Below are 24,078 nucleotides of genomic sequence, written 5' to 3'. Positions count from 1 at the left end.
TTATTTCTGACTGGATTCAGACTTGGAAGCAGAAGCTCACAGCCAGGAAAGTCTGAGTCTCTTGGCAGTTTGTTCCTGGGGCTTCTCTTTAGCCTCCTTCATGCTCTTGGACAAAAGTTTAGCGTATTCTGCAGCCTCTTCATATTTTCTTAGTGCACAATTTCTTCAGAGCAGCCTACAAGTATACCAAAAGAGGGAAAAAATGCTAAAAGGGTAAAAGAAAGGCCTACAGGATTTATACAACACCACTAAGTGAACAAATACACATATTGTTGACATTCTAGAGGAGAAAGGAAAAAGATGAGAGAAAAACATGTAATAAAATAATAGCAGAAAACTTCCCAAGTCTTGAGATTGAGATGAACATCAGGTTCAAGCTCAAACAACCCGAATATATTTAATCCAGACAGGTTTTTTCTCAGAGCATTATACTCAAATTGTCAAAAAGTCAAAACAAAAAAGAACTTTAAAAGCAACAAAGAGAAAAGCATCAAGTCAAGTATGAGGAATCTCCACTAGACTAACAGTGAATTTGTCTGCAGAAACCTTTCAGGCCGGAGAGAACAGGATGAAAGTATATTGAAATCCTGAAGAGGATAAACTATTGGCCGGAAGCCATTATACACAGCAAGTTTTCCTTCAAAAATGATGGAGAAATAAAATTTTTCACAGACAAGAAAAATCTAGGGAATTCATCACCACTAGACCAAACTTACAAGGGAGTGCTGAAAGAGACTCTTACATCTGGAAGTGAAAAGAAGATAACCATCATAAAACATACAAGACTATAAATTCCTGGTAAAACCAATAAGCAAAAGGAAAAACAGAAAGGAATCCAAATCTTATCCAGTACAGGAAACTCACCCAATACAAAAATAAACCACATGAGAAGTAGTTTAGAAAAGTTTACAAAACAACCAGGAAATGATCAGCAGAATGTTGCTGCAGGCATTGGAGCAACAAGATGCTGAATCTTGGGTGCTTTAGTCCTAGGTTTCTCACTTTCTTTGTTTAAGGGCTTTCTTACAAGATACTGGCAGACATCATTTTCTTTAGAGAGATGGAAAAGTTTGAGGATTCTGCTAGCTCTTTTGAGCCCCAGGTGACGAGGCACCATAGTATCAGTCAGTCCAGGAATATCTGTCTCTCCTTTTTTTTACAATAACCAAGTTGAGAATGCTCAGATTATCCACAATGCAACCACAAACTGATTTTCTTTCTTTCTTTCTCCAGTTCTCCTTGGTCTGTAACAGTACCTTACTCAGTAGCAGGTGGACACGGCCATGGGTCATGACACCCTCCTTCATGAGGAAACCTTGGGCGTGATTACCACTGATCGCGGGACCACATAACCCTTCCATTCTTCACCCAGAGAGTCAGCAGCAACTTCTGTGGCCATAGGCTTCTCATAAAAAGTATGAAGTTTGCGTTCTCTTCAGTGAGTTTCTGGCAGTCAGTGACTGGAGCAGAGATGCTCAGCTAAATAACGAGCAGCTGAATGCCTCTGAGGGTCCATGGAAAAGAGTGATATGTTGTGTTTCCAGTTTTATTTGCTTCAAGGAATTTTTTTGATTTCCTGGTTAATTTCTTCTTCAACCCACTGGCCATTTGGCAGCATGTGGCTTAATTTTCATATATTTGTATAATTTTAAATGTTCCCTTTGTGGTTGATGCCTAGTTTTATTACACTGTGGTCAGATAAGATACCTGATATGATTTTTTTTTTTTTTTGACACAGAGTCTTACTCTGTCACCCAGTGTTGGGAACAGGCCCCAAATCTGGCTATAAACTGCCCCGAAGCTGGCCATAAACAAAATCTCTGCAGCACTGTGACATGTTTGTGATGGCCATGATGCCAGCTGAAGGTTGTGGTTTGCGAAATGAGGGCAGGAACACCTGGCCCACCAGGGTGGAAAAACGCGTTAAGGTGTTCCTAAGCCACAAACAATAGCATGAGCGATCATGCGTAGGGACGGTTCCTGCTGCGGTAATTAGCCAGACTCGTATCCTTTTGAACTTTGGCCTGTCAAACATTTCCCATTTTAGTTAATCTATAATCTACTAAAGCTCTTAACTTTTATCACGGCTTTGCTGCCAGTAAATATGTGGAGTGAAACTCTGTTTGTCTCCAGCTCTGGCTGTCAGCCCCCGATTTCCCACTCCACACCCTATATTTCTGCGTGTGTGTCTTTAATTCCTCTAGCATCGCTGAGTTAGGGTCTCCACAACTGAGCTGGTCTCTGCAACCAGGCTGCAGTGCAGTGGCATGATTTTGGCTCACTGAAACCTCTGCCTCCGGGGTTCAAGCAATTCTCCTGCCTCAGCTCTGGGCCAGCTTGGACACAGGTGTGTGCCACCATGCCCAGCTAATGTTTGCATTTTTTAGTAGAGACCAGATTTCACCGTGTTGGCCAGTCTGGTCTTGAACTCCTGACCTCAGGTGATCTGCCCACCTGGGCCTCCCAAAGTACTGGGATTATAGGTGTGAGCCACTGCACCCAGCTTTTATATGATTTTGTTGTTGTTGTTTGAGACAGAGTCTTACTCTGTCACCCAGCCTGGAGTGCAGTGGCCCAATCTTGGCTCACCACAACCTCCAACCTCCCGAGTTGAAGCAATTCTCCTGCCTCAGCCTTCCTAGAAGCTGAGATTACAGGTGCCTGCCATCACGCCTGGCTAATTTTTGAATTTTTAGTAGAGACATGATTTCCCCGTGTTGTAGGCTGGTCTTGAACATCCTGACCTCAAGTGAATCCACCTGCCTTGGCCTCGAAGTGCTGGGACCGGGCCTCACCTGGCCCAGCCTTGATATAATTTTGATTACAATTTTTTAAAAGACTTTTTTGTTTGTTTTATGTCCTAACATATGGTTAATCCTGGAGAATGTTCCATGTGCTAATAAGAATGTGTATTCTACAGCTGTTGAGTAAAATGTACTGTAAATGTCTCTCAGGTGCATTTGGTCTGTGACGCTGTTTAAATCTGATGCTTCTTTGTTGATTTTCTGTCTAGATGATCTTTCCAATGCTAAGTGTGGGGTGTTGAGGTCCTCAACTATTATTGCATTACAGTCCATCTCTCTCTTTAAGTCTAATAATATTTCCCTTATATATCTGGGTGCTCCAGTGTTGAGTGTATGTATATTTAAAATTGTCATATTATTGTGCTGAATTGATGTTTCTATTATTATCTAATGGTCATCTTTGTTTCTTCTTACAACTTTTAACTTTAAGTCTATGTTGTCTGATATAAATGGAGCTCCTCTTGCTCACTTTTGGTTTCATTTGCATGGAATATCTTTTTTCATCTCTTCACTTTTATTCTATGTGTGTCTTTATAAGTGAAGTGAGTTTCCTGTAGCAGCATAGAGTTGGGCATTGGGTTTTAAAAAATACATTCAGCCAGTCTATATCTTTTAAATGGGGAATTTAATTCATTATATTCAAGCTTATTGTTGATAGGTAAAGACTTAATCCTGCCCTTTTATTGATCATTTCCTGGTTGTTTTGTAAATCCTTTCTAACTACTTCTCATGTGGTTTATTTTTGTGGTTGGGTGAGTTTCTGTACTGATAAGATTTGATTCCTTTCTGTTTTTCCTTTGCTTATTGGCTTTACCAGTGAATTTTATAGTCTTGTATGTTTTTATGATGGTGGTTATCTTCTTTTCACTTCCAGATGTAAGAGTCTCTTTCAGCATTCCTTGTAAGTTTGGTCTAGTGGTGATGAATTCCCTTAGATTTTTCTTGTCTGTGAAAAATTTTATTTCTCCATCATTTTTGAAGGAAAACTTTGCTGTGTATAATATTCTTGGCCAATAGTTTATCCTTCAGGATTTTGAATATATCATCCTGTTCTCTCCTGGCCTGAAAGGTTTCTGCAGACAAATTCACTGTTAGTCTAGTGGAGATTCCCTTATACTTGACTTGATGCTTTTCTCTTGTTGCTTTTAAAGTTCTTTTTTTGTTTTGACTTTTGACAATTTGAGTATAATGCGCCCTGAGAAAACCTGTCTGGATTAAATATATTCGGGGTTGTTTGAGCTTCTTGAACCTGGATGTCTATCTCACTCCCAAGACTTGGGAAGTTTTCTGCTATTATTTTATTAAGTATGTTTTTCTCATCTTTTTCCTTCTCTTCTCCTTCTAGAATGTCAACAATATGTGTATTTGTTCACTTAGTGGTGTTGTATAAATCCTGTAGGCTTTCTTTATTCTTTTAGCATTTTTTTTTTCCTTTTGGTATACCTGTGTTATTTCAAAAGTCCTGTCTTCCAGTTCAGAAATTTTTTCCTCTGCTCAGTCTAGTCTGTTGTTGAAGCTCTCTTATTCATTAATTCTTTTGGTACAGGATTTCTGTTTGGGTCTTTTAAATGATATATATCTCTTTGCTGAATTTCTTATTCAAATACTAAATTGTTTTCCAAATTTTGTTGAATTGTCTATCTGTATTCTCTTATATCTCACTGAGTTTCTTTAAGATTATTATTTTGAATTCTTTTCTGGCATTTCATGTATTTCCTTATGATTGGAGCCTGTTACTGGAGAATTATTATTTTCCTTTGGTGGTGACATGTTTCCTTGCTTTTTCATGGTTGATGTGCCCTTACGTTGATTTCTATGCATCTTAAGGAAAAGTAGCCTCATTGTATTTTACAGAGTAGGCTTTGTATGAGAAGACTTGTTCAGACGAATGGGTCTTAGAGTGTTGGTTTGGTGTGGTGTATTGGCCTTGGTCTGAGGTTGATACAGTAGTGTAGTCTGTGTAATGTACTCAGGTGTAATCCACACTAGTGGTGTTTGTGTTTCTCAGTGGCCTACGATGAGAGAGTTTGTGGTGATGGCAGTGCAGCTTTGCCAGGTTCTGCACACATGTACATAGGCATCCCTCTGGCCCAAGGATGTATTGGATTTTTGGAGGCTTGGGTAACTGGCAGAGATTTGGCCACTTCAAGGGTAGATTTGCCCTGGATGGTACCGGCCAACTGTTCCTCCAACCGGAAGTTTGGTGAGGGTAGGGGGACTTTGTTACCCTGTTGCACAGAACCAGAGTCACAGCTGATCTTGGGACCATGGTCTGTACAGCTAGGGTTGTGACATTCAGCCACCTATGTGGGCTTGGTGGAATGAGGATGGAGCCCCAGTGCTGGAGAGCAGCTGCAGCTACTCAGGTCCCCAGAGTGGGGACCACTCCAGAGGGGGCTCTGGTTTCAAGACAGTGCTGTGCTACGACAGCTTGGCTCACAGTGGGTGAGTGTTTGGGTGGTGCACACCTTATCCTACTCATCTGGGGCAATGCAGCTGTGTGAATTCCCACCAGCTTTCCAAACTGGATTCAGGGCTTGCAAGGATTGTGAGATTCTTCTGATGTAAGGACTTGTGGGTATTTGTGGCAGCAATGGGGATAGGTGGGGCTCTTGTCCTTGACTTTCCCCTACAATGTGGAGTCTCTTCTGACTCCAGGCAGATGTGATCCATGTGGAAGAGATGGGGCTGCAGAGTCCTGGTGCCTCCATGCTGCCCTCCTGCACTTCTAATCACCACAACTGTAGCTCTACTCCCCCACTGCACTCCAGCACTTTCCCTTCTACCCTCTGTTCAAATCTTAGCTCTGTAGTTATTGCCTTGGTCCTTTCTTGCTGAGGTGGGGTTCTGAATGTCTGGTGTCTCTTGGCAGGCATCTTGCTTTTTCTTTTCCTAACTCAAAAGGCTTCTTCTTAAATCAGTCCCTTGTCAGGGGAATGCCATAACCCTTAAACCAGTGTTTCTCTACCTCAGGACCATTCTCTTTTTGGATTGGATAATTCTTTGTTGTGGGTTGTCCTGTGCATGGTAGGATGCTTAGCAGCATGTCTGACCTCTACCCACTAGATGCTTCACCCCACATTGTGACACTCAAAAATGTCACATTTTAGGCATTGCCAAATATCTCTGGGGAACAAAATCACCCCCAAGTTGAGAATCACTGCCTTAGACCATCAGATCTACCCTGGAGCTAAGGGCATGGGCCAGCTTGCTTTAGGGGTGCTTGAGTTACATGAGGGAGAGTAAGATACTGAATAAAATCTGGGTCCTGTTCTGAAGGAGAAAGGTGAGAATGGATGGCAGCCAACAATGTTCATTATACCTCCATTAATCAAATATGTCTCCAGATCTGGAACATATTTCAGCTTTCCTGTAAATCAGGCTATATGTGGGAAAATTGAAAAATATGTTTAGAATTTTGATGTTTGGGCAGAGAAGAACTTCCAGTCAGACATCAACCTTTTTTAGAACATCAAAGGAGACAGATGCTCCTTTTTCTGCCCTATGGTTGGCGGAAGATGGAGAGAGAAGCGCTGCAATGTTGTATTGGGAAAGAGGCAACCTTCCCAAGAGTCCTTGGGAAGCTCTACTTAAGCAGTCTTTGCAAAGACCTTCTTTTAAATTAGGCTTAGACTGGACTTTTCTGACTTTTGTGGCTTGAGGAATAGCAAAGAGCTATCAAGATCTCCTGATTCTCCCTGCCAAAGAGTTTCTTAGTTTAAATTATTCCAGATATGTTGTGTAAAGCCAAAAAATTTTATTTTCAGAACACGTTTTTAAATCTTAGGAAAATCAGTGAGATAGCATACTCATAATAATTAAAATCTAGGCTTTGCTATTCTGGAGTGAGTCATTTATTTATTCATTCATTTTATGTATTCAGCAAATGTTGAGTGCCTGATATGTGCTTGTTATGTGAGGAAAACAAAGTCCCAGTTCTTGCAGTGTTGAATGTCTGGTAAAGGCAACACATGTCCTGAAATTGAACACCTAAGACCTGACTCAAACAAATGCACTTTCTCCCCTAAAATTGATCTATTCCTGCTCTGGCACCCTACTGGCCTCTAGGAACTATGGAAACAAATCTTGAATTTGCCAGTTAGTTTATCTCAATCTTTTCAAATATAAATGATCTCTTTTCTGGTTCCACCTGTTTTGGATATATGCCCCATTGTTCAGATTTCCTTCTTCAGTCCCTTTGGATGCCCTCTGAGGACAAGATGAGCTGCAGTTGTCTGATTGGTAAAAAGGGTCCTTGAACACATATCCACAGGCTCTTTGAGAAGCTCTCTTGCTTTTCTGGTCTTTCCAGTCTCTCTCCTTAGCCATCTTGTTGATATCTAATGCTGAGGTTTAAGACTCATGAACTCATGGCACATTCTCTTGCCTTAGTTCATCTCCAGTGGTTTGCCCACGTGCACTTTCAGGCCCACTTTCAGAATGGGTGATCCACCCTTTCACCCTAGTTGTGGCAATCTCTTGGCTACTTTGCCACCTGTCTTCCATGGCACCGTAAAGAATCCAGACACACCTGGATTCCTTCCAAGAACACAAAAATCTCAAGTATGCCTGAAAGTCCCAATTTTGGCTTTCCCCTTTTGACCATTCCCTGCTATTATTTTTACAATGCTGAAACCATCCTACATTTCCATTAGGTGACCTACTTTCCCCGATTCCATGCTGGGCATGGATCACCTGCTTTACAATTTGCCCTCAACTAATCTCACCCCCAAAGTGATTGGTGGAAGTTCTGCTTTCTTTCCTGTTGCCATGGAAACCAGTCACCTGTCTTTCCCTCCTCTCCTCACTTCTAAGTCTCAATCATGTTTTTTTCTGTGGACATTGAATACCCAACTCCCAGCTGTTTCTTAGATCCCACAGCTATGCCTCTCAAACTGTCTCCATGGGAATAGCTCTCTTCTCTCCACATTCATCAAATGCTGTAGACTTCTTGCTAACCATAGACTGGACCTCAGGGCTTGCCCAGGGTTAGACTTTTCTAGACATCTCTGAGCATTCACTGGATCTGGAAGCTGAGTCCATTCCTGGGCCACTGGGCTACTTCTATAGAGCCTATAGATCATCCATCACTGCTCAAAGCTGGGGTTATCCTCTGGCTTTCAGATGCATCTCTAGGCCATCTTCATCTTTAAAGACTCAATCCGTGGCAGAAGCCAAGAAACTGCTGCCTCCCACCTTATCAACCAGCCATGCACAGATGGAGGCCCCTCTCCTGGTCCTGGACACAGAGATATGATGGAAAGAAATACAGATTCTTCAAATAATCTGTATGTCTTTCAAGAGGAAATAGAGCTGGTGTTGGGCAGATCTGAGCTGGGGTGGATGGAAAGAAATTTCTAGTGATTGGATAGCCACTGGGCTGAAAACTAAGTATACATGTCTGATTGTCTTCTTGAAATTACACAATTTATGAGTTATGCTAGAAAATGAAGGCTTAGACCGGATGCAGTGGTTCACAGCTGTCATCTCAGCACTTTGGGAGGCCGAGGTGGGCGGATCACCTGAAGTCAGGAGTTCGAGACCAGCCTGACCAATATGGTGAAACCCTGTCTCTACTAAAAATACAAAAATTAGCTGGGCGTGGTGGTGGGTGCCTGTAGTCCCAGGTACTCGGGAGTCTGAGACAGGAGAATTGCTTGAACCCAGGAGGTGGAGGCTGCAGTGAGCTGAGATCGTGCCACTGCACTCCAGCCTGGGTGACAGAGTGAGACTCTGTCTCCAAAAAAAAAAAAAAAAAAGAAAAGAAAAGAAAAGAAAAGAAAGAAAGAAAACAAAGGCTTAAACAGGTAGAAATCACAGGCAGATGGCAACATGATTTTACTGGTCTATGTGAGACTTCACCAAGGTCTTTCTGACTTCAAGGTTTATATTCAAGGTGCCAAGCTCCTGTCACCTGACTGAATCCTCATACCTTAAAGAGCTATTGTTCCTTTCTGGATTGTGTGACCAGTATCTGTAACTGTGACTCAGTAGTCCCAAGACCATGGTTCCAGCTCGGCCTCCATTTTGCTTTGATCTTGGGCAAGTGGTTTTCCCTCATGGGCTTTGGTTTCCCCAACTGTAAGCAAGAGTCAAAGAACATGAAGCCAAACATTATTGTTTTTAATTAATCATGAACAATTCAATTTTTCCCATTGGGGTGTGCATTTTTATAAATTTTTGTATTTATAATGATTTGTTCTTATTATTTGAAATTTAAGTAAAAAGTTAAATTATATATTCTGTGATTTTTGTTTTTACATTTAGATTTATCTTCTATTTGTGAAACTGGGTTTTACATTAGAGTTGTGATATAAAGCTTTCTTTTAAAATGTATAAATTTTTTTACAGTCAAATCTATTTACAGAAAATTATTAATAAGTAAATAATTATCCAGAGATGGCAAAAATCATGAAGTTGATATTTATCTCATTGAACTTTGGGAAGTACCAGGTCTAAGAGAGAGATGAGAAGATGCTTAGGATTTAACAGTGATGCTGTCTAACATTTGGACATTAAGAAAAATAAGAGGAACTGGATAAAGAAGACCAAACAAGAGGGGGTTGAGTAGTAAGAGAGAAATTAAGAGTGTAACATAATTAGTCCTTGTGCTGCGCTGCTCTGACCACATGGTTGCCAAATGTATCAAAAAAGCTACCTTTTTTTTTTTGGTCACTTCCAAGATGGCTGAATGGGAGCAGCTCCGGTCTGCAGCTCCCAGTGAGATCGACACAGAAGGGTGATTTTTGCATTTTCAACTGAGGTACCTGGTTCATCTCATTGGGATTCGTTGGACAGTGGGTGCAGCCCATGGAGGGTGAGCTGAAGCAGGGCGGGGCATTGCCTCACCCAGGAAGCACAAGGGGTCAGGGGATTTCCCTTTCCTAGCCAAGGGAAGCTGTGACAGACTGTACCTGGAGAAATGGTACACTCCTGACCAAATACTGCGCTTTTCCCGCTGTCTTAGCAACCTGCAGACCAGGAGATACCCTCCCGTGTCTGACTCAGCAGGTCCCACGCCCACGGAGCCTTGCTTACTGCTAGTGCGGCAGTCTGAGATTGACTTGTGATGCTGCAGCTTGACCAGTGGGGAGGGGCGTCCACCATTGCTGAGGCTTGAGTGGTTCACAGTGTAAACAAAGTGAGTGGGAGGCGCAAACTGGGTGGAGCCCACCGCAGCTCAGCAAGGCCTACTGTCTCTATAGGTTCCCCCTCTGGGGGCAGGGAATAGTAGATCAAAAGGCAGCAGACAGCTTCTGCAGACTTAAACGTCCCTATCTGACAGCTCTGAAGAGAGCAGTGGTTCTCTCAGCACAGCATTTGAGCTCTGAGAATGGACAGACTGCCTCCTCAAGCAGGTCCCTGTCCCCTGTATAGCCTGACTGGGAAACACCTCCCAGTAGGGGCTGACAGACACCTCAAACAGGCAGGTGCCCCTCTGGGAAGGATCAGGCAGCAATATTTGCAGTTCTGCAGCCTCTGCTGGTGATACCCAGGTGAACGGGGTCTGGAGTGGACCTCCAGCAAATTCCAACAGACCTGCAGCTGAAGGGCCTGAATGTTAGAATGAAAACTAACAAACAGAAAGGAATAGCATCAACATCAACAAAAAGGATATCCACACCAAAACCCAATCTGTAGGTCACCAACATCAAAGACCAAAGGTAGATAAAACCACAAAGATGGGGAGAAACCAGAGCAGAAAAGCGGAAAATTCCAAAACACAGAGTGCCTCTTCTCCTCCAAAAGATTGCAGCTCCTCGCCAGCAACGGAACAAAACTGGATGGAGAATGAGTTTGACAAGTTGACAGAAGTAGGCTTCAGAAGGTCAGTAAGAAGAAACTTCTCTAAGCTAAAGGAGCATGTTCTAACCCATCGCCAGGAAGTTAAAAACCTTGAAAAAAGGTTAGACGAATGGCTAACAAGAATAAACAGTGTAGAGAAGACCTTAAATTACCCGATGGAGCTGAAAACCATGGCATGAGAACTTCATGATGCATGCACAAGCTTCAGTAGCCAATTTGATCAAGTGGAAGAAAGGATATCAGTGATTGAAGATCAAATTAATGAAATAAAGTGAGAAGACAAGATTAGAGAACAAGGAGGGAAAAGAAATGAACAAAGTCTCCAAGAAATATGGGACTATGTGAAAAGACCAAATCTATGCTTGACTGGTGTACCAGAAAGTGACGGGGAGAATGGAACCAAGTTAGAGAACACCCTTCAGGATATTGTGCAGGAGAACTTCCCCAACCTAGCAAGACAGACCAACATTCAATTTCAGGAAATACAGAGAACAACACAAAGATACTCCTCGAGAAGAGCAACCCCAAGACACATAACTGTCAGAGTCACCAAGGTTGAAATGAAGGAAAAGATGTAAAGGGCAGCCAGAGAGAAAGGTCGGGTTACCCACAAAGGGAAGTCCATCAGACTAACAGCGGATCTCTCAGCAGAAACCCTACAAGCCAGAAGAGAGTGGGGGCCAATATTCAACATTCTTAAAGAAAAGAATTTTCAACCCAGAATCTCATATCCAGCCAAACTAAGCTTCATAAGTGAAGGAGAAATAAAATATTTTACAGACAAGCAAATGCTGAGAGATTTTGTCACCACCAGGCCTGCCTTACAAGAGGTCATGAAGGAAGCACTAAACATGGAAAGGAACAACTGGTACCAGCCACTGCAAAAACATGCCAAATGATAAAGACCATCAATGTTATGAAGAAACTGCATGAATTAATGGGCAAAATAACCAGCTAACATCATAATGACAGGATCAAATTCACACATAACAATATTAACCTTAAATGTAAATGGGCTAAATGCCCCAATTAAAAGACACAGACTGGCAAATTGGATAAAGAGTCAAGATCCATCAGTGTGCTGTATTCAGGAGACCCATCTCACATGCAAAGATGCACACAGGGTCAAAATAAAGGGATTGAGGAAGATCTATTAAGCAAATGAAAAGAAAAAAAAAAAAGCAGGAGTTGCAATCCTAGTCTCTGATAAAACAGACTTTGAGCCAACAAAGATCAAAAGAGACAAATAAGGCTACTACATAATGATAAAGGGATCAATTCACCAAGAAGAGCTAACTGTCCTAAATATATATGCACCCAATACAGGAGCACCCTGATTCAAAAAGTAAGTCCTTAGAGACCTACAAAGAGACTTAGACTCCCACACAATAATAATCGGAGACTTTGACACCCCACTGTCAATATTAGACAGATCAATGAAACAGAAAGTTAATAAGGATATCCAGGACTTGAACTCAGCTCTGGATCAAGTGGACCTAATAGACATCTACAGAACTCTCCACCCCAAATCAACAGAATATACATTCTTCTCAGCACCACATCGCACTTATTCTAAAATTGACCACATAATTGGTAGTAAAATACTTTGCAGCAAATGTAAAAGACAGAAATTATAACAAACTGTCTCTCAGACCACAGTGCAATCAAATTAGAACTCAGGATTAATAAACTCAGTCAAAACCACACAACTACATGGAAACCGAAACTGAACAACCTGCTCCTGAATGACTGCGGGGTAAATAATGAAATGAAGGCAGAAATAAAGATGTTCTTTGAAACCAATGAGAATAAAGACACGATGTACCAGAGTCTCTGGGACACATTTAAAGCAGTGTGTAGAGGGAAATTTATAGCATTAAATGCCCACGAGAGAAAGCAGGAAAGATCTAAAATTGACACCCTAACATCACAATTAAAAGAACTAGAGAAGCAAGAGCAAACACATTCAAAAACTAGCAAAAGGCAAGAAATAACTAAGATCAGAGCAGAACGGAAGGAGATAGAGACACAAAAAAACCCTTCAAAAAATCAATGAATCCAAGAGCTGGTTTTTTGAAAAGATCAACAAAATTGATAGATTACTAGCAAGAATAATAAAGAAGAAAAGAGAGAAGAATCAAATAGATGCAGTAAAACATGATAAAGGGGATATCACCACTGATCCCACAGAAATACAAACTACCATCAGAGAATACTATAAACACCTCTATGAAAATAAACTAGAAAATCTAGAAGAAATGGATAAGTTCCTGGACACATACACTCTCCCAAGACTAAACCAGGAAGAAGTTGAATCTCTGAATAGACTAATAACAGGTTCTGAAATTGAGGCAATAATTAATAGCCTACCAAACAAAAAAAGTAAAGGATCAGAAAGATTCACAACCAAATTCTACCAGCGGTACAAAAAGGAACTGGTACCATCCCTTCTGAAACTATTTCAATCAGTAGAAAAAGAGGGAATCCTCCCTAACTCATTTTATGAGGCTAGCATCATCCTGATACCAAAGCCTGGTAGAGACACAACAAAAAAAGAGGATTTTAGGCCAATATCCCTGATGAATATTGATGTGAAAATCCTCAATAAAATACTGGCAACCCAAATCCAGCAGCACATCAAAAAGCTTATCCACCACGATCAAGTGGGTTTCATCCCTGGGATGCAAGGTTGGTTCCACATATGCAAATCAATAAACACAATCCATCACATAAACAGAACCAACAACAAAAACCACATGATTTTCTCAATAGATGCAGAAAAGACCTTTGACAAAATTCAACAGCGCTTCATGCTAAAAACTCTCAATAAATTCGGTATTGATGGGATGTTTCCCAAAATAATAAGAGATATTTATGACAAACACACAGCCAATATCATACTGAATGGGCAAAAACTGGAAGCATTCCCTTTGAAAACTGGTACAAGATAGGGATGCCCTCTCTCACCACTCCTATTCAACATAGTGTTGGAAGTTCTGACTAGGGCAATCAGGCAAGAGAAAGAAATAAAGGGTATTCAGTTAGGAAAAGAGGAAGTCAAATTTTCTTTGTTTGCAGATGACATGGTTATATATTTAGAAAACCCCATCATCTCAGCGCCAAATCTCCTTAAGCTGATAAGCAACTTCAGCAAAGTCTCAGGATACAAAATCAATGTGCAAAAATCACAAGCATTCCTATACGCCAATAATAGACAAATGGAGAGCCAAATCATGAGGGAACTCCCATTTGCAATTGCTACAAAGAGAATAAAATACCTAGGAATGCAACTTACAAGGGATGTGAAGGACCTCTTCAAGGAGAACTACAAACCATTGCTCAGTGAAATAAAAGAGGACACAAACAAATGGAAGAACATGCTCGTGGATAGGAAGAATCAATATTGTGAAAATGGCCATACTGCCCAAAGTAATTTATAGATTCAATGTTATCCCCATCAAGCTACCACTGACTTTCTTCACAGAACTGGAAAAAACTACTTCAAGGTTCATATGGAACTAAAAAAGAGCCCACATAGCCAAGACAATCCTAAGCAAAAAGAACAGAGCTGGAGGCATCACGCTACCTGACTTCAAACTATACTACAAGGCTGCAGTAACCAAAACAGCATGGTACTGGTACCAAAACAGATATATAGACCAATGGAACAGAACAGAGGCCTCATAAATAACACCACACATCTACAACCTTCTGATCTTTGACAAACCTGACAAAAACAAGCAATGGGGAAAGGATTCCCTATTTAATAAATGATGTTGGGAAAACTGGCTAGCCATATGTAAAAAGCTGAAAGTGGATCCCTTCCTTACATCTTATACAAAAATTAACTCAGGATGGATTAAAGACTTAAGTATAAGACCTAACACCATAAAAACCCTAAAAGAAAACCTAGGCAATACCATTCAGGACATAGGCATGGACAAAGACTTCATGACTAAAGCACCAAAAGCAATGGCAACAAAAGCCAAAATAGACAAATGGGATCTAATTAAACTAAAGAGCTTTTGCACAGCAAAAGAAACTATCATTAGAGTGAACAGGCAACCTAAAGAATGGGAGAAAATCTTTGCAGTCTACCCATCTGACAAAGGGCTAATATCCAGAATCTACAAAGAACTTAAACAAATTTACAAGAAAAAAAACAAACTGCCCCATCAAAAAGTGGGCAAAGGATATGAACAGACACTTCTCAAAAAAAGACATTTATGCAGCCAACAGACATGAAAACATGTTCATCATCACTGGTCATCAGAGAAATGCAAATCAAAACCACAATGAGCTACCATCTCATGCCAGTTAGAATGGCAATCATTAAAAAGTCAGGAAACAGGCCGGGCGCGGTGGCTCAAGCCTGTAATCCCAGCACTTTGGGAGGCCGAGACGGGCGGATCACGAGGTCAGGAGATCCAGAGACCATCCTGTGAGAACCACGGTGAAACCAGTCTCTACTAAAAATACAAAAAACCTTGGCAGGCCTTGTGTGAGGAAACTGTCGTCCCAGCTACTTTCGGAGGCTGAAGCAGGAAGAATAGGCGTAGACCGAGTGGAGCTTACAGTGGCAGTCAGCCACTGCACTCCAGCCAGGCTGACAGAAGCCAGACTCCGTCTCAAAAAAAAAAAAAAAAAAAAAAAAAAAAAAAGTCCAAAGGCAACAGATGGTGGAGGATGTAGAAATAGGACATCTTTTTCACTGTTGGTAGGAGTGTAAATTAGTTCAACCATTGTGGAAGACAGTGTGGCGATTCCTCAAGGATCTAGAACTAGAAATACCATTTGATCCAGCCATCCCATTACTGGGTATGTACCCAAAGGATTACAAATCATGCTACTAGAAAGACACATGCACACGTATGTTTGTTGTGGCACTATTTACAATAGCAAAGACTTGGAACTAATCCAAATGTCCATCAATAATAGACTGGATTAAGAAAATATGGCGCATATACGCCATGGAATACTCTGCAGTCATAAAAAAGGATGAGTCCATGTCCTTTGCAAGGACATGGATGAAGCTGGAAACCGTCATTCTAAGCAAACTATCACAAGAATAGAAAACCAAACACCGCATGTTTACACTCATAGGTGGGAGTTGAACAACGAGAACACATGGACACAGGGCAGGGAACATCACATACTGGGGCCTGTTGGGGAGTGGGGGGCTGGGGGAGGGATAGCATTAGGAGAAGTACCTAATGTAAATGACGAGTTGATGGGTACAGCAAACCAGCATGGCATATGTGTACCTATGTAACAAACCTGCACGTTGTACATGTGTACTGTAAAACTTAAAGTATAATAAGATAAAAAATAAAAAAGTTACCTCAAGATATCCAGAGTTTCCCTTGAGAGGGGAGAGTCCCCTGCCAGCCTGGGTCAAAACATTTAACTAATGATGTAGGATGGGGTTAGCAATGATTCACATTTCCAGAAACAATCCCTGCTGGCTATCACTGATTGTTTTGGAGGTGCGATATTCCCTCCTGGGCCAAAGAGGTGGAAGTTGAGAAGGAAGAAAGCAGTGAAGAGAATGAGAAAAGGGAAGAACTTGGAAGTCAAACGTGGTGGGAGTAGGAAAAAGCTTGGAAATTCAGTAAGAAGAAATTGAGCCTAAGGCAGAGCTGCACTGCCAATATATAAGGAGAAAATACAGCCGAGGAATGGCCTTCATTCAAGAAAATAGAGTGCAATGAAATAAAAACAGTAAATAAAAAAGATAAATGGACCTAACCTTGAACTGTACTGGTTTCTGAACTGGTATGCTTTATCCCCTGGGCATGGAACAGGCCAAAGTGCCTCTCAGTGAGGTTGCCAGAGCAAATAAAGTGTGTCCCATACACTACTTGGAACATTCATATACCAAAAAAATTGTTTGTTGCTTGCCTGAAATTCAAATCTCACTGGGTGTTTTGTACTCACTCATTTATTTTGTTTTTGCTTAATTTCTCTGTGAGGGCTTGCACTCTGGGAAAGGATCAACCCAGAGGAATATTTACTGGCTCTCAGGTTGCCTAACCATGCTATCATCTTGCCATGACTGGGAAAAAAACTCCGTTTTCTTCTTATTCCCAATGTTTTACTTTGAAAAATGTCAAACCTACAGAAAAGTTGTGAGAAATGTACAATGAACTTCCATATGCTTTTTATATGTCACTAATTTTACCATTTTTGTCACATTTTCTTCCTTTCTCTCCTTTTGTATGTGTGTATCCTTAGCTGAACCATTTGAGAGTCACAGATACCACGACATCTAAGCCCCAAAACCCTCTGCATGTCTCTCAAAAATTAGAATATTTTCCTATATATAAGCATGATGCAAAGATCGCACTCAGGTCATATTTTTCTTTTTTTTTTCTTTCTTTTTTTTTTTTTTGTTGAGATGGAGTCTCGCTCTGTCGCCCAGGCTGGAGTGCAGTGGCTGGATCTCAGCTCACTGCAAGCTCCGCCTCCCGGGTTTAGGCCATTCTCCTGTCTCGGCCTCCCAAGTAGCTGGGACTACAGGCGCCCGCCACCTCGCCCAGCTAATTTTTTGTATTTTTTAAAATAGAGATGGGGTTTCACTGTGTTCGCCAGGATGGTCTTGATCTCCTGACCTCGTGATCCGCCCGTCTCGGCCCCCCAAAGTGCTGAGATTACAGGCTTGAGCCATCAGGTCATATTTAACATTGACACAATACTGTCTTCTAATATGCAGTCTATATTTAAATTTCTGCAACTGGCCCAATACTGCTTTTTTGCACGGTTTCTAATTTTAATTTTCAATTTATATTTTTGGAGACTAGGTCTCGCTATGTTGCCCAGTCTGGTCTCGAATTCCTGGGCTCAAGCATTCCTCCCGTCTCAGCCACCAGAGCAGCTGGAACCACAGGTCCGTGCTGCCATGCTCAGGTCAGTTTTTGTTTTTTAATTCAAAGTTTGGGCAACGATCAGACTTTGCATTTATTTTCATGTCTCTTTAGTGTTCTTTAACGTAAAACAGTTTGCCAGCTCTTTCAAAATTTGTTCATGATATTGACATTTTTGAAGAGTTTAGGCCAGTTCTTCTGCAAATGTCTGATTGTTTTCCCATGACTAGACTTTGGTTAAACATTATTGGCAAGAATACGGCATAGGGTGTGGTTGTGTCACAGGTCTCAGTACATTACACAGCAGAGGACCCATGATGTGAATTGTTTTAAAAATTGGTGATGTTGACTTTGCTCATTTAATTAAGGTGGTGTCTGCTGGATTTCTCCATCATAATCATTCCTTTTTTTCTTTGTAATTAAAATATAACTAGTGATGTGCTACTTTGAGACTGTGTGAATATCCTGTTTCCCCATCTTTCTCCCAATGGTTTTAGTATCCACAGATGACTCCTTTGTGAATCAAATATTACTGTGGTAGTTATGAAATGGCAATTTTCTTTTCTTTTCTTTTTTTCTTTTTTTGAGACAGAGTCTTGCTCTGTTGCCCAGGTTGGAGTGGAATAGCACCATCTCAGGTCACTACAACCCCTGCTTCCCAGGTTCAGGTGATTCTCCTGCCTCAGCCTCCCAAGTAGCTGGGATTACAGGCACACACCACCATGCCTGGCTAATTTTTGTATTCTTAGTAGAGATGGTTTCACTGTGTTGGCCAGGCTGGTCTCGAACTCCTGATGTCAAGTGACCCACCCACCTTGCCCTCCCAAAGCACTGAGATTACAGGCATGAACCACCACATCCAGCCGTTGAAATGGCAATTTTCTATCATTTTTTCTTTTTTTTGAGACAGAGTCTTACTCTGTCACCCAGGCAGGAGTACAGTGGCATGATCTTGGCTCACTAAAACCTCCACCTCCTGGGGCCTGATTTTCCTGCCTCAGCCTCCTAAGCATCTGGGATTACAGGTGTGTGCCACCAGGCCCAGCTATTTTTTGTATTTTTAGTAGAGATGGGGTTTCATCATGTTGACCAGGCTGGTTTTGAACTCCTGACCTCAAATGACCTGCCTGCCTCAGCCTCCCAAACTGCTGGGATTATAGGCATGAGCCACTTTGCCTGACTGACAATTTTCTATTTCTATCATTTTGTCTATGTTTATTAGTTGGCATTTTTCTATAAAAAGGACTTCCCTTCTCTTCCTAATCCCTTTAACATTTCTTTTTAATATCAATATGAACTCATGAATTATATTTTATTGAGTATGAATTGCCCCAAATTTGATGAGTGGCAGCCCCCTTAAACTGGTTCTTGTATCTCTTTGACACATCTTCCTCAGTTTTTGAGCACTTTTAACATTTGTGGCACAAGATGTTTCAGGCTCACCTGGAAATGAGCTATTCTTCCAAAGGGTCTGGTAAATGGTATTTAGAGAGCAAGATACGGGTGCTGTGTGTGCTCACTACTCTGTGGCAAAATTGCTTTTAGGGCCTTTCAGTGGACAGAACAGGAAAATACTTTGTCAAAACCATGAATTCATGATACCGCCAACTGATACCCAATCCAATAATATAGGATCTTCCTCCTCTCCTTCCCCTCATCTATATTTGTATCTTTTTTCTCCCACAGTGAAATTCCTGGTACCTCAAAATGTCAATAGGTGTTTACTCAATTGCTCAATCTTGCCATATACACAAAATGGTTCCAGAATTGCCTCACCAACACCATTACCAAAAGCAAACGTAGCAGGTAGGTTTAAGATTCTTTGTTTTTGTTTTTGTTTTGTCTTAGACTCTATTCCATTGAAGGTGGATAGTCAGAATACTTTATTGCTGTGTCCAAAAATTGTTTGGATTAATTCTTTTTTCTTTCCAATCGTGTTACCAATTTGATTATAATCAAGTTTATTCATTTCTTTCACTTTCAGGTCTCTGTTCCCCCATTCTTGTTGATTTAATTTTATTTTTTGAATATGTAAAATACAAACATGGTTCAAAATTCAAAACAGTATAAAAGTTATACTGAGACAGGTCCCATCCCCTTTTCATTTTGTTTTCCGTTCCATTTCCTCAACCCTCACAGGTAACCAGATTCATTTATTTCTTATTTATCCTGTATTTCTTTATCTTTCTTTTTTTTTGACAGAGTCTTGCACTGTCACCAGGCTGGAGTGCAGTGGGGTGATCTCGGCTCACTGCAACCTCCGCCTGCCGGGTTCAAGTGATTCTCCAGCTTCAGCCTCCTGAGTAACTGGGACTACAGGCATGTCACCACGCCCAGCTAATTTTTGTGTTTTAGAGACAGGATTTCACTGTGTTGGCCAGGATGGTCTCGATCTCTTGACCTCATGATCTGCCCGCCTTGGCCTCCCAAAGTGTTGGGATTACAGGCGTGAGCCACTGCGCCCGGCCTCTGTCTTTCTTTTTTTAAAAATAAATAAATGAATGAATATACATTTTGTCTTTATCACACAAAATGTAGCATACTACATATAGTCTTTTTTCACTTAGTCATATAGTCTGGAAATCAGTTTATGGAGTTTAACAGAAATCTTTTTTATACTCGTACCAGAGTTTATCAACCAAACTCCTACCTATGGGTCTTTAGGGTGTTTCCAATATTTTTCTATTACAAATAATGTTGCGATGAATAACTTTGTGCACGTGTTTTCTTCTGTTGTTGGAGGTGCATTTTCAGGGTAAATTCACAGAAGCGTGATTTCTGGATCAAAGGGAAACTGAAAATGAATTTTTGCTAGATATTGCCCAATTCCTTTCACAGGCATTGTGCCATTTTGTACGGCCCAGGAGGGAATGAGAGTGTGTGCTTTCCCACAAACTGGTTTGTCAAGAATTTACATTTTTGCCAATCCTGATACGTGCGAAATAGCATCTCGTACAGTACTTTTTTTTTTTTTTTTTTTAGACGGAGTCTGGCTCTTTCGCCCAGGCTGGAGTGCAGTGGCACGATCTCAGCTCACTACAAGCTCCGCCTCCTGGGTTCACGCCATTCTCCTGCCTCAGCCTCCCAGTTGGCTGGGACTATAGGCGCCCGCCACCACGCCCCGCTAATTTTTTTTATTGTTTATTTTTAGTAGAGACGGGGTTTCACCATGTTAGCCAGGATGGTCTCGTTCTCCTGACCTCGTGATCTGCCTACCTCGGCCTCCCAAAGTGCTGAGATTACAGGCGTGAGCCACCGTGCCCAGCCTCATGTGTTCTTTTCCTTTTTAAAAATAGATATAAAACTTTGGTCATAATATTGGAATTGAATTGTTCATCAGGGCTGAAATAAAATGAAAACTTTTTTTCCCAGAGAATCTCTATCTTGGTGTCTTCATGTACATAAGAAATCGTTTTATGATGTATTACAGGACAATGGATTTAAAGATAAAGCATGATTTTATACCAATATTACAAAACAGTTTGAGGCATGAAGTTAAAAAAAAGTCATTATCTGAGTGGAATAAGTTCTATGGTTCTGTATTTTCCCCATGTAAATTTGGAGAAATGTTAATGATAATCTCTTTGTTTGGTATATTGCTATATTACAAAAGGCTCTCACTTGCTTCTTTTCTTTTTCTGAGACCGAGTCTCACTCAATTACCCAGGCTGGAGTGCACTGGTGCAATTTCAGCTTACTACAGCCGCAACCTCCTGGGCTCACGTGATTCTCCCATCTCAGCCTCCCGAGTACCTGAGACTACAGGTGTGTGCCACCACACCTGGCTAATTTTTGTAGTTTTTGTAGAGATGGGGTTTCACCATGTTGCCCAGGCTGGTCTCAAACTACTCGCTCAAGCCATCAGCCTGGCTCAGCCTCCCAAAGTACTGAGATTACAGGCGTGAGTCACCACACCCTGCCCAAGGCTCTCACTTTTAATCCTGTGGGGTTCATTGGACCCATTTTATCCCATTTTATGGATGAGAAAACTGAGACTGAGAGAGGTTTGGAGACTTGTGCAAGGCTATGTGACTAATAAGAGGCAGAAGCAGAATTAGAACTCTGGGCCAGGCGCGGTGGCTCATGCCTGTAATCCCAGCACTTTGGGAGGCTGAGGCAGGTGGATCACCTGAGATCAGGAGTTCAAGACCAGCCTGACCAAGATGGTGAAACCCTGTCTCTACTAAAAATACAACAATTTAGCTGGGCATGGTGGCGGGCACCTGTAATCCCAGCTACTCAGGAGGCTGAGGCGGGAGAATCACTTGAAGCTGGGAGGTGGAGGTAGTAGTGAGCTGAGATTGCACCATTGCACTCCAGCCTGGGCAACGAGAGCAAAACTCTGTCTCAAACAAACAAACAAAAAAGAAATAGAACTCCAGCTGTTTGACCGGTATTCTTGAAGTCACTAAAAATTAAATATTGATTATGAATTTACATCCTGGGCATTTACGTTTCAGTGGTAGTTCAGAATTTAGAGTTTTTCTTGTGTATTGATAGAAAACTCATTTAAAAAATACTGATTATGGAAATGTAGTTAGTAAGTTAACAGTTTTTTCTTTTATTACTTTTTGTGTTTTTTTAAATTTGAGGTGGAGTCGTGTTCTGTCACCCAGGCTGTCTGGAATGCAGTGGTGCAGTCTCAGTTCACTGCAACCTCCACCTCCCAGGTTCAAGCCATTCTCCCACCTCAGCCTCCCGAGTAGCTGAGACTACAAGCACACACCAGGTTTTTTGTATTTTTAGTAGGGATGGGGTTTTGCTATGTTGCCCTGTCTGGTCTCCAACTCGTGAGCTCAAGTGATCCTGTTGCCTCGGCCTTGCGAAGTCCTTGAATTACAGGTGTGAGCCACTGTGCCCAACCTTCTAAGTTAACAATGTTAAGTAAATATTTCTTCATTTGGGGCATGCCAGCAACTCAGGGTAAGCCAAATTTATAGTTTATGGAGATGCTAAGTAAAGTGGAGACACACTTTATGCATACACAGAGGACTCATCTGCCATTTGCAGACTTTCTTGGGTATTCCTATCAGTTTCCTGTCAGTGACTTCCTCTCTCCCTGAAGGTAAAGACTAAACTTGGTAAGATGGTCTGCAGCCCCTGAGAAGCCTGCTGCTTCCAACCTTCCGACTTTATGCTGCTTATTCTCCTCAGTGCTCTCTTTGCCCTAAACACATGTGGCATTATTTCAGTCCTCCAACTGGCCACCCATATTCCTCTTCCGGGGTGCTTTGCTCTATTTTCTTCACCTAGTTAAGGTCTCGTCATTCAGTTCTCAGGCCAAGCATTGCTTATTTGTGGAAGAGGTCTCTGATCCCCCTGACGAGGCCAGCTTCCCTATTCATTCTCTCATTGCATCATGTGAGGGCTGCATAGCCCTCCTGACCACTCTCATTTTACAGACTTTTGTGTAGTGACTTGATTAGTGTCTGTCTTTCTCATTGGCGTGTGAATACCAGGACTCTGGTTTTGCTCAACGTGGGGTTCCACAGCCTGGCATAGTTCCTTTGCACATGGCAGGAGTTCAACAAATATTGATGGGTGCATGACTTTGTGCATGGTTGTCTCTGTGCATCTGCACAGGGGTTCCCTCTGCGGCATGCCACTTACACACTGTTTCATGTCTAGATCTTTTTGCACCTTAATATTTTGAGCCTTCAGTAGAAATACATACAGTAGGTTCTGACTTAATGACCTCAATAATCAATCGGTTCTTGGAAACTGTGACTTTAAGCAAAATGATGTGTGACAAAACCAATTCTTTTTAAATCAACGTTATAATAAAACAATGTAGAACAAAACGATGTTATTTGAGGACCTGCTACACATAGTTCTGCTTAAAGTCGCAGCTTCCAAGAACCTATCGACAATGTTAAGTGAGGACTTACTATGTGTTTAATCATATGATATTTTATGTAACCCAGCTAGCAGCTGAGGCCACATTGCCTTCTAGCTCTACTTCTGCCTGCATTTTTTCTGCTTTGTGATCTGTGAACTTGGACACAAACCCCACTATACTCTTAACCCACTTCCAAGCCTTTATGGGCTTAGTGGCTTTGGTGAGACTTTGAGGGGCTATCTTCTTCATCACTGCATTGACTCTTCTTTTTTCTCTCTCTTTTAACTTTCTCTTTCCTCCTGTCTCTTCTTCCTCCTTCACTTCAGGAGTGTCACAGACATCTCACCCTTTGCAGGATAATTTTGCGGAAGCCACAGTGCCAGCCAACATCCATGACCCCATGGGTACCTCCCTGGCTGAAGTGGGCTGGTCCAGGGTCTTTCCCAACAATGATGGATCTAGTACAGAATGAATTCTAGTGCCTGCTGCTGAAAGGATACAATTTCATTATTGCTATGGGCTGAATGTTATGTACCTCCAAAATGGGAATGTTGAAATCCTAACCCCCAAGGTGATGGTATTAGGAGGTGGAGGTGATTAGGCAAGGACGAAGAAGCCCTCTTGAATGAGATTAGTGCGCCTTTAGAAGGCACCCCATAGAACGCCCTCACTATGTGAGACACAGCGAGAAGAACCAGGAGCGGGCCCTCACCAGACATGGAATCTATCAGTGTCTTGATCTGGGACATTCCAGCCTCCATAAGAG

The 24,078-nt window shown here is 41.6% G+C and overlaps 1 pseudogene; it reads right to left on the bottom strand.

The window, feature by feature from the left end:
* LOC101014016 lies at positions 1-23,706 on the bottom strand (annotated as a pseudogene).
* Between the last annotated feature and the right edge of the window lie 372 nt (positions 23,707-24,078).

This window comes from Papio anubis, chromosome 13 (genome assembly GCF_008728515.1).
Source record: "Papio anubis isolate 15944 chromosome 13, Panubis1.0, whole genome shotgun sequence".
Lineage (NCBI taxonomy): Eukaryota > Metazoa > Chordata > Mammalia > Primates > Cercopithecidae > Papio > Papio anubis.
This window is presented reverse-complemented; position numbering and strand designations above follow the sequence as displayed.